The sequence below is a fragment of the Anneissia japonica genome, unplaced genomic scaffold (genome assembly GCF_011630105.1).
Source record: "Anneissia japonica isolate Jap-2015-1 unplaced genomic scaffold, ASM1163010v1 scaffold287877_len585272_cov192, whole genome shotgun sequence".
Taxonomy (NCBI): domain Eukaryota; kingdom Metazoa; phylum Echinodermata; class Crinoidea; order Comatulida; family Comatulidae; genus Anneissia; species Anneissia japonica.
In genome coordinates, this window is record NW_022686151.1 from 171,055 (window position 1) to 183,211 (window position 12,157).

At 31.4% G+C, this 12,157-nt stretch overlaps 1 long non-coding RNA gene across 1 annotated transcript in view; it reads left to right on the top strand.

The window, feature by feature from the left end:
* Positions 1-11,364: 11,364 nt before the first annotated feature.
* Positions 11,365-12,157, top strand: part of LOC117113540 — a 28,078-nt gene continuing 27,285 nt past the window's right edge. Inside the window, exon 1 of the long non-coding RNA XR_004446227.1 lies at positions 11,365-11,533. This is a non-coding gene — a long non-coding RNA (uncharacterized LOC117113540). The remainder of the gene's footprint in view (positions 11,534-12,157) is intronic.

Consider the following 12,157-nt stretch of genomic DNA (forward strand, 5'->3'; position numbering starts at 1 on the left):
TTAGTTAGCATGCATACGTCATAAGCTAGATTACGTCACCTTTTCCTGGTAAAGCAAACTTTCCCGGCGTGCTTTTTTCATGGATAAACAAACACCACTGCTTTGCACATGAGGGCCTTGTCTAGCTAGGGCTACAAGAGCCGCATAGTTAGCATATAATACTTAAACAAGGTACGTCTGCAACTGATTTATTCTTGGGCCCTAGTTAATTTTTTTCTTATTTTAATTTATTTCTTTCGAAAGTGTACTTTCTATCACATAAAATTGCACTGTCTACTTAGGCCTAGGCCTAGTCATATTATGCTTCATCGTCCCCTGCTATACACAGTACATCAGTAGGCTAGCCCGCACTCCCCACGCTACAGTACAGACTTTTGCTAGGCAACAGAACGTGATTGCACCTTTCTTACCAGGTGTTCATGTAAATTTGCATAGGCCTATTGTTAGCTAACCAGCTGAGTGTATTCCTTTGTGAAAATGAGTACCGCGGGCCGTGGCGTACTCATTTTCACATAGCATTTGCATCCCCTCTTGAAAAGAGGGAACTTCGTAATAGTTGTCACCATATCTTCGCTAATTATTCACCGTAATTTAGCTTACACTTATGCATGGAGGGAGCACTTAAAATGTACAATAATCATTTCACTACCCGACAAACCCCGAACTTTATTCATGCATTACATAAATAGTTTCATCTTGCTGTACTCCAACATCACTGGCGCATGGTAACAACCAACTGGCAGACCATTTCCGGTCACACATTACTCTCCATAACGCAACACCCCTTGTTCTGTGTCATCTGGGTTAACAAATGGAACACATAATATTGACAGTTCATTTGGTAGTGCTACCAATGAAAATAATAATATTCTTGCTATAGTGTGATGACATTTAGGAAAAAAATTTAAGGTCATCCTAATTATTAAAGTCCTTTACTATATTATATGTGTACTCTAAATATTTTATACCATCATATTTTTTAGAGTTATTATATCATCTCTTTAAATTTGTGCAATTTGCTCTATTTTGTAAAGTGTATTGACGTCAACAATAATTGTGTAAATATATGCAGAACTTTCATTATTTTGCATGTTCACATAATATATTTATAGTTTGAATACTTACAATGTTTTTCACTAAACATGTATTTTTATGCCAGCTTTAGAACACATCGACAATACTGTACAAATATATTTAATTCATAGTGGAGATACACTCCTACAGTTGGCGGTTTCATTGTCTGCAGATTGGATCTACATTGTATCAAACAATTGCTGAGAAACAAAACCAAGCAGATTTGATTACCTCAGACAATCAGAAATAATACAAAGATTTACATAGAATTAGGAATATATACTGTGTAGAAAGCTATCAGTGTACAGTGGTTATCTTAATTCATTAGTGTTGGCCACTCCTGGTCTACAAGGGTCTAGACAAGGGATTCCCCTTTGGAAGGAACATTTTGCATATAAAATCAAACTTGCGACTTGCATGAGCATGTGTTTAATTGTGGTCGTAAATGAAAATACTCATAACTGGGAACTTAAGGTAAATCAAAGGTCAAATTCTAAAGTCTCCATGTTCGTAAATAGGCTGTATATACTACGCCAGCATTCCGCAAAATTTTAGACTGGCTACCCAATTTGGACATGGAATCACGATCCATTGACCCCTTATCCATACGTGCCTAATTCAGATGCACTAGCCCTAGTGCACCATCTGGGACTGGAATTTAAAATAAGTAAACAATGCACAAACAAAAATAAATATTAACAAAATCATAATGTACATTGATGATTGTAGCTTCATTAGCTGCATTGTACTTTGTTGTATCACAGCAAATGAACAACAAAATATGGAGAATTGAGCTACCTGATTTTGGTGATTTCTGTCAAGGCTCTGTTACCCCCTAAAATAAATTGGTGACCCACTGATGTTTACGGAATATTTCACTACACTATTATGTGCCTATTAAGCTAACACAAACAAGTATGTATAAATTATATTGACATTTCAATAATATTATTAATTTTAATTATAAAAATTTGACTATAATATCATTAAGGCAAAATCAGTATAACAACTGAATATATTATCCTCCAAAATGTATAGCTTCCTTAAAGGAGTGCTATAACTAGGAGAGGCTGTGTGTCCGAGACAGCATCAATGTCAGTTTTGCGGCATCAAACTAAACCACTGCTAATTTACTCATTTGAGAGAGAGAGAGAGATCTGGGTGGTAGGCCTACTGTACAATTGATAAATACTTATGGTAAAATTTATTATTTAACTTAATTTACATAATAATAACAGGCTAAATAGTTGTGAATTTTTTAATGATTTAACTTAGCCGCCATCAATTTTGTTTATTTCTGTCCAAAAAAAAAGATTTGCGTAGTTAAGATTGTTTGTTAAATTTGGAAGTTAAATTTTCTAAATATATAATCAGAGAAAGTAATTTTTAAAAATGTATTTATTTATAAATCAATGCTTTTAGAATATTGTAAGACAAGAAATGCAAAGCAACACAATAAGTAATTGGAGCATCAATAGAATGCGTAGCATAATGAGTTGTAAAGCCAGACAACGAGGTTCAACAAACTTTTCATATTGTTCAATACAATATGCCAAGTACGTCACTCACATTCTCTTGTACTAGTATATTTCATATTTCGCGGTGTAGTTGGCAGGTTTAATTTGTCTAGAAAAAAAATACTTTGATTTATGTCTTCCGTAGTTGATTATACTCATTTTGGTGTTTTTGTGCTTTTGAAAATGTACTGTGTAATCATGGGCTGAAAAAAATGTAAATTCAATTACATACTGTATTTAAATTACTTAATTTGTATTTACTAAGTTATTAACTTCTGAATTTCAATGAGAGCAAATTCTCCTCTGTTAATTATTCGACAGTTAAAGAATACCATTGCTGTATTCTTTTGCATAAACCCTTCAATTGGCTGGTAATACAATTTTAACGATTTTTGTAGTGAAATGTCTGTGTATCAATAAAAACTCATATTTTTTTCCTTTTGATTTCTGGTTAAACTCATTTGATCCCTTTTAAATGGGCTATTAGAAATGTTAAATTAATTTTTGAGGTTTTTTCCAATTGTTTATGGCAGGCAGATTATCTGTAAATATGTTCCACATTTACAAAAAACGTGGGCTTCTTAATAAATTGAGAACAGATACTTTAGTTTGTTTTGAAACACATGTGTTAAAATATATCTATACTTCTAAGTCATTTATTATTTTTTATATGTAAATATCAACATCAAGAAATATTACAACAGGCAGCTTATACGATTTGCAGAATTACCTTCTTGGTAATGCTTCCATGTTAATTTGTTTCCAAATACAGATGAACAAGAGTAAAAATAGAATAATATGAACTCTTATGAACCTTAGCAGTTTAGAGACTGTCATATAAATTACATCTTTAGCCATGATGATGAATGCCTAATTCTCGCTTAACGGAAATAATATAATGTCTTTTTACTTTTTAACATAAAGAACATTCAGCATCCATTTGCAGATCTACATCTAATTTATTTATCATTAATTTGTTGGCATACAATACAGTGAATTTTTCTTTTTAATTATGCTATTTTATATTAATGTTTGTGTGGCTCATAAATCCTCAGAATAAGGGGTAAACTGTAGCAGGTGCATCATTATTTTGTGATTACGTTGGTTGAGGCATGTTGAAAGTACGGAGAAGGGTAAAATGAACGCAGGATCGTGGAAATATAATATAAAAGATTATGGGATCAATAATAAGCAATTAGTAGAGCTCCGCAAAGTACACTATAGGAAAAATAATTTTCAATTACAATTCAATTTTCATCGCTGTGCGCGATATCTTCGCCTTTTTGTACAAAACCTTAAAAAATTGAAGCCAAGCGTCCACTAATTGAAAAATTAGTGGACTGTGGGGGACAGGCAAATAACATTGGGATTTACAGTGGTGACATCAAGATTGACTTATAATGGTGTTTATCTCATCTTAGAACATAATCCAATCAATCAAAGTAACATTTATTTCACCAAAGATAACAACAAAACAGTGAAAGTACAATGGTGAGGGACCAATTTAGAAGCCTGGGCTTCAACTCATTAAAAATAATTATTAGAACCATAATTATTAAAACCAACAAATTAAACGCAAAACAAAAGAGATCATAAAGTGCCTAATGATATTTTGGAATAATTCCCTTTTTTAAAAGTTTCCTAAAAGTCATAACTGTATTTAATTTTTTTAGTTTACTAATCGTTCCATATATGTGGGCTATGGATACAAATTGAGAATTGTTTTTAGTAAGCCTAACAAACGAAATACGGAGCCTATTACATTGTCTTATCAGATAGTTCTGAACATTGTCGGTGGACTGAAATAGATTATCAAATCTTAGTAATATTTTGTGGTATACATAAAGCACCCTACTTGTTCCTTATTTATATCATAAATACTTAGAAGAATGTGTTGAAAAGTTGATCAGCTTGCACCTATATGGTGATGTTATGTAATTTAACAAGGTTAATTAGAAAACGAAATATAATAGAATGCATATCTATTTTCACTTCCTTCTGCTGACTATCTGTAGTTTGTATCATGTTGTGTGCCAGAACTTATTGTGCAGCAGATTATTGATTCTGATTGCAGTAGGAACTGATGACACCAATTCTCTGCATGTACAAATAAAGGTGCAGCGAAAACAACTTCCGTAACAGCCAATTTGCATAGCGTGGGATTTTATTGACATGTTGAAAGTGATATTGTAAATTAATATTGTCGCTAAAAATATTTCTTTATCATATACATTGGATTAATGTACTTCTTCGCTATGGTAAGTGAGCTGTACAAGATGTTGATGATGTTTGTTTTTTTTGGTTTTTTTTTATGGCTTGCATTCTATGCTTAAACTAGGCCAGAAGCATCAACCTTAGTATTCTTTTTTTAATATTGCATGAAAATCGAAAATATGGAAAATATGAATTATTCACTTCCCAAATAAATAATAATTACCATATGTTTATAAGTTATTCAGTATGAAATACACCTGTCACTCAGAGTGCATACGTCCGCCCAGTGCCTGAATACCAAACAGTACGCATACCAAACAAAACTTACTGGTGACCTCACGGTGCATCTTAAAGAAGACATAAAAATACAATTACTGGTATACAAAATAATTCTTAATTTATGGGAATGTCAACATTTTCTAACCAGGACCCTCAGAGACCCAGACCCCCTGCGACAGGTATCTTGCAACCCGGACATTTTGAGACCTGCAAAACGTCTTGGTTACAAAGTGTCCAGGCTGCGAAACACCCACAGCAGAGGGTCACAAAACATTCAGGAGCCATCCATGTATGGTGGCCCATGCCATTATTTTCTTTTTCGTGCTCAGGGTAATAAATAGAATTTCTGTGACCTTTACTTTGACCTTGTCCTTTGACCTTTCCCAAAATAATATGTAATTAAACTAAATTTTATGTTGATCCTTTCATTAGTTTTTGTGTAATCCTGCTAACAGATAGACAGCAGTGAATACATACAGTAACCTCCTTTTGGCTGAGGTAATAAGTGAAATGTACAAATAATATGAAAGTACTAGGCCTACTTTGCAATAAATTTTAGTGAATCAGAAAAAAAATGACAATTTTTGTGAAAATGGTTTGGCGCAGTGAGAACGGTTTGGTTTCCCAACCTTGAAGTTGGGGTTTCAATCCCTTGCTGTGCATTTCACTTGTGTCCTTGAGCAAGGCACTTTATTTGCATTGCTTCTCTCCACCCAGGAGTAAAAGTCAGTACGGGAGATTTGAGTGCAAAATGCTCAGATATATTTCATGCAGCAAACTATGGAATTTCCCCCATAGGCATCGTTCCAGTGACTGGGGTAATAATGTGGAAAAACGCTCGGAGACTTAGTTGTATAGAGCACTATATAAAAACCTACATATTATATTGTTATATTATTTAAATAACACTAGCTATTTCTGCAGAGTTGGAAAAGTCATGTTGCTAAAATTAACATATCCCAGAACATATTCAAATACCAAATTTTTAGCTTTTTTTCTAGCTGCTAAAAATACCATAAGCATGCTCTGCAGCCCTTCAAAAATATGAATTGGACTGAGCATGTTGATTGGTCTACAGAAAGCAACTGTTGCTAGCCAACATACTAAAAATAACCATACCAATTTAGCTCTAAGTCTAAGGCCTTGAGTTGATTAGATGGAAAAAGTTTGGAAAATTGTTAGTTTTTGTATATAAGCCACTGCCTGAGAACTCCCACCACCCCCAAAAAAAAAAACAAAAAAAAAAACCACTATTTTTAATGAAATTAATTAGCCCTACTACTGTAGGTAGTATATGTATTATGCTAAGCCTAGTAGACCTGAGGTGGTGTATAAATTCTACTATTGTTGTAGTATTAAGCCATTATACATAATGATAAGGATTATATTCAAGTACTGTACAGTATTTGTGTTGCAATTTTTCCATTTAATTTGATTAATTGTGAGTCTTATTATAAATGCCTGTTAATGCGTGTATTCAGTGTGTTTGATTGAAACATTTTTATACCTTTAACCACTAGTGATGCAGAGCTCTAGGAAGGTGCCATAGGCATAACCACCATACTGTACTTTGTTATAAGAGTTCACCTTGACAACTAGGTTGCAGCCTATCCATACTTTCCCAGACAAGTCTGTCTGCCACGATCAAAAATACAGTTCCTTGAGCTTTACTCAGCCAGGAAAAGTCAAACTTAACAGATGATTAGCAATCAAAGAAAATGTTAAACCACAGTCGAACACCTGGTCAAGTGGTGTACTTGGACCGGGTTAACACCGCTTCTAATTATTGCTTCAAACAAATGAACTAGAAACATTTACTTAAAGACTGTATCAGCTGTTCGTCTGGTAACATGGAAAATATAGGGGTTCTTGGTGAGTTTTCACTAACCGCTCACTAATCCTGTGAAAACAAACCAGTGAGGGTTCTGGTGCCTGGAGTTAATTGAGTAATTAATTTGTGTTATTTAGGGTATTTTCCCATTGTTACTTTGCACAGATCACAATAGATAGGTCTGTTAAACACCTTAATAGGAATAGACACATGTTTGTAATGTATAATTGCCCCGGATATTTGTGATTACACTGTGAATTCACTATAGAGAAACCAGATAGAATTTATATTTTTGTATTAGGCCTAATTGTAATTATTGTGTATTATTTGTTCATTTGGTTAGTAAAATCATAGTGAATTTTCCATGTTGTTTGTTTAGTTCGAATTAATTTTTACAATTTTGCTTTGTCTGCAAGAAAGAATATTCTTATGTGTACAGAATTACCTATTTATTTTTGATATTTGAAATAAAGTTTAAAATATTAAAAACCCATAAATGGACCTGAAATAATGCAAATTACTAATAATGATTAGTAATAATAACGTTTAGTAATAATTCATGCTTTTTTTGTTATGTATTTTTCCATTTGCCATGTAATGTATATATCATTTTGACAGTGATTTTTATAATAAGGTGTAGTAAGGTGTGCGACTTGCCCAATTGCCATTAGCTCACTCACATGCTGTCTGTGGAGAATATTGGCATTGAATTTCACAACGAAAATAAAGTTTAGCTCCCACCCTGTGGTATTGCTCGTTCTTGTCTTACGGAAGTGACCCCAGTAAGTTCAATGTAAGCCTGCAAAGAAAATACTTTATTGATATTATAATGTGTTTTATCTGAGATCAGTTAATTATATGAATTCAGTTTTGTTTTGAGTGGTAACGATGCACAAACATAAAAGTTGCAACTTAATTCTGGTTGCCAGTAACATCTGCATTCTGAAAATAATCGTCAATTGTAAAGCTTGTAACACAGCTTCTATGAATACGATGACAACATTACATAATTCTTTAATCAAAAGTATGTGTATTTTATTAGTGTTTCAAGTAGAGATTAAAGTATCATATTAGGTTATTCTTCTATCCAAGTATCTGTTGACTTGTAAACATTGCACCGTTTATGTTTTTCCTTATAACTAACAGCTAAAAGTGCAATACTTGGTTCAACAACAGTGAGCAGTCAAGCGACAGAATATTGATAACTTAGCTTACATTTAAACCGTCCAATTACCGTACGAGTTAGCTTTTAGTCCGGGTTAATTATTGACTATAATCATGCGTAAAGTGCTCCATTGGTTTTTCGCATTGGCCAGTAAACTGACAATGACCCAGAACACAAGAGGCCCATTTTGTGAGCATTTAGTTTGTATTGAACAGTTTCAAACATAAGATCAGTCTCGGTTGGCTTCACTAACTGAAAACTCCACAAACCGGTCTTCATTCATAATAACCTGGGAAATTATGACACTTGTATCACAACAAATTAATTAGTTTAATTGATGTCTATCATATTTTTAAAAGCCATAAGCCTAATTCACACAAATTTGTTTTCAGTTGGAGCATATAGAATTCAAAGTAAATACATTAAACCGTAATATAGGTGTTAAAATGGATGGATTAGTGCAGAAAATCAATGATTTCCCATGTCGGGTGTAATACAGAGCGAAAGAAAATATGTTTGCGTAGTACTAAAAAAACATCCCAATATCGTCTGCTACTTCCCAAATTAAGTACAGTATTGATTTTGGTAATGAGTTATTTATTATTTATTTATTTTATTCAAAAATATTTTGTGAGGGTGGTCCATCCAGCCGGGGCTGATCATTTGGGACCCTCAAATACATACAAAGCAAAAACAATAGAGTACAATTACAAAAAGTAAATAATTAAGACGTTAAATAGAATTAAAATAAACCTAATAAACAGAAAAAAATTTAAAACGTAATTTAAAAAAAAACAATAAATATCAAAGTTAAATATAAATTAAATATATATGTATTAAATTAAAGAAACAAGATAATTGAAGATTTAATATAATGTACATTCCAATAATTATAAATTAATACACATAACTAAGAGAAAAAATTATAAAAGGCATATTTAGAAAATATGTAATAGCAATAAAAAAAAATAAATAAAATATATAAAATATAAAATATATAATAGCAATAAAATAATAGCAATAAAAGTAATAAAAGTAAAATGTAAAATGTAAAAGTAAAATGTGCAGTATTTCCCATTGTTTTATCCTCATTTTGTTTTTGGAAACCTTTCTTAATGGTAGTAGTAATTAGAGGTGTGTAGAGAGACAAAAGTAAAGAAGTAGTCGTAACAATAAGTGACAATGAATAATATAAGTAACATTAACAAGTTCTGGCAACGGCAAGTGACAATCCTTACTATAGGTAACATTAACAAGTTTTGATGGCAAGTGACAGTGTGTACTATAAGTGACATTAACAAGTTTTGTTGACAATTTAGTAACAATGCATTTAAGCATCAAGAAGTTTTAGTGATAATGCACACCATTATTAACATTAACAAGTTTAGGTGACATGCTACTGGAATACTGCTACAATTTTCATGACCAAACAACCTCCCACTATAGTCATTGTAAATTTAACACAGTAGGCTTTCCTTTTTTTAATTATTTTATTATTTTTTATGTAGGCCTATGTTAATTGACTACTGATAAATCAAGTGATTAAAATATAGTAATTTATTAGTATTACGTATTATTAACAATAGTATTACTGTACATTATTTACATTTTATCAAACTATTTATCGTTCCAACATATCTACCAACATCCTACAACATGTGTAACATAACTTTACATTTAAAAATTAATTATTTTGTAATCCAAGTTTGTAATTTCATTTCCGAGATATAATCATGTTTAATAATTTAATATATTTCTAATTATCTTATTAATGATTATCTTTATAAAATAGAGAGTGGCACGACATGTGGTAAGGCTCTGCCAATCACATTGGGTTATTGTATCAGATTGGAGATAGCATCGCTAGTATCTTAGAAGGCTTAGACTTGCCAAAGGCATCACCTCTATACGAGATTAAAGAACCAAGCCATTTTCCATACATTACCCCTTAAATGCTCTTTAGTTGTAAAAAAGTTTTTTCATATATTCAGATGATAACTGTAGGCCTATTGTGGTTTTAATCATTTTTTTTTTTTGAGAATGGTTGTAATAAGTATATTAAAAAGATAATGTAGTATGAGTTGAGATTAATTATTTTATTTTCAACATGAAGTAGGCAGCAATCTTGATTAAATGTTCAAAATGAACAGCCAAGTGTTTGCACATGCAGGAAACATTAAACATACAGTCAAGGCATAGAGTTTATTATTGTTGCTAAGTAACCTTAGAAAATTATGCACCAAGTTCATAATTAAGAACTTGAAATTCCCTTAGATACTGCAAAAAGCTTGTTAGGTTTATCGCAATTTCATTAATCATTTTGATTTCAATGTGTGAAATTAAGTATCCTTGATTCGTCCAATATTTAATGTTTTTATGTATCATATTCAAATTTCTTCATTAGCGACCACACAATTTATTCCTAGAAATTAATAAATAGCAGCTGTTAATGAAATTGGGGCATTTAAAAAAAAATGTTTTATGCATATAATGGCATTTGGGAAGTGTTTAGTATTTGCAGACACCTACAACATACGCAATATGATATGAATGACAATGATGAACTAACATTTATTATATGATAATATTTATTATAATAAGTAGGTTGTCATGGACATAATAAAACAATAAATAGTCACAATTGTTATAGGTGTAGATACTTGGTTCATATAAATGTTATCGTCCTATTCTTTTCCTTCCTATTTCTTATTTTTGATTGATTGATATATTGCAGTAATGATTCTAATAGAAATTTATATTGTTATAGCTCCCTCTAGTGTAGGAAATTGTTATTAGCAACACTTAATTTGATAGGTAATGTTGGCATGGACAAAATGGCTTTATAAGCCAAATTATTCCCATGTCAATAAAAATTATTGTTGGATAATGTACAATATGGATAATATCTAATGTAGTATTTTTTTATTTTGTACATTTCTTCTCCAGATTAATAATAATAATAATAATAATAATAGTAAATAATAAGTATTAAATTATATGTTACTAACATATTTTAATATTACTCAAATATCATATCTTGTTAAATTCAAAATCATTACAAACATCAAAGCATATAGTGGCTATATGCATTACGCACTATATTAATCATAATTTTTTTTTTTTCACAGATTATGGATAATTTCTGCTAAAACTATCCTACTCATTATTTTTTTTCTGTTTTTTTTATCAAAATATTTTATAATATTATGTATGCTATTATGTATAGTCTATGTATGCTATTATGTATAGTCTATTAAACTATTTTGTCTTTCCTTTCAGGAACTACGAACATTGGTCAGTCTAGTTCCGGAAGCTCTACTTCCATGTCCAGCAGCCAGGTATGTCCCGCTCACCTTACCACAACAGCCAATCAAGACCCTTCAACAATATCTATTGCCCAAGATGAAACATGACGTAAACTGGCTTATTTGAGTGGGCAAAATTGAATTTATGGTAAGAACTACATTATTAAAACATGTTTATGTTTCATTTAATATATTTCTGATTTTATAATAATAATTGTTATGTCTGGGTCTTTTCCCAATTGCATCTGTGCATTTTACTCTTCTGTATTATAGGTCAAACTTTATCCCAAACACAGCACCAATGATGATGATATTTGTTGCTGCACTGGTACTGGTATTTGATTTTATATTGCGCCTTTCCTTTGCGGTTATAAAGTGCACAATAATGCTATAACCATCCTGATACAATGATTAGGTAACATTTATCCGTTTTGCTCCTAGATTCCTATACTTGTACCCGATTAATATTTCAACGAATGCAAAACATTTTCAGATGGTCCCTAAAGTGTTTACTTGCAGCAGTATGCCAGATGGTCCCTGAACAATGTGCATTTTTTTTAAGAGGCCTATCATGGATTTTACATCACACATGATATGTCTATGATATAATATTTATTTTATTTTATATATATAAATATATATAATAAAAAATATATATATATAAATATATTCATATATATAATGTGTAGCATATTGATCAATGTTCAATGCTAGTGCTAGCTTTAAGGAAGCTGATTCCAATTGGATTCAAATTCGCAAAGAATATATATTT